This window comes from Sinocyclocheilus rhinocerous, unplaced genomic scaffold (assembly GCF_001515625.1).
Source record: "Sinocyclocheilus rhinocerous isolate Xijiao unplaced genomic scaffold, SAMN03320098_v1.1 scaffold1215, whole genome shotgun sequence".
Taxonomy (NCBI): Eukaryota; Metazoa; Chordata; class Actinopteri; order Cypriniformes; family Cyprinidae; genus Sinocyclocheilus; species Sinocyclocheilus rhinocerous.
In genome coordinates, this window is record NW_015628913.1 from 1,505,867 (window position 1) to 1,506,127 (window position 261).

The following is a 261-nucleotide window of genomic DNA, read 5'->3' on the forward strand; positions in this document are numbered from 1 at the left end:
GTTTACGAAAATAACCTTGCTTCAGGCTGCACTACCCCCTGTCGAGCTGCAAGCGGCCATCTCCCCTGTGCGTCTCAGCACGTAAAAGAGCATTTCCCTGAAAGAGCCTTTTTCTCTAAAAGAGCTTACACGTCTTTGTAAAGACAACGGATCGTCTTTTTAAAGATGCCATTTCACCCGTGTGTTTCTGGATGCGGTCGTTACCTGGCGCCGGGTGATGGTCACAATCGCTGCCTCACGTGTCTGGGCGTGAAGCACGCT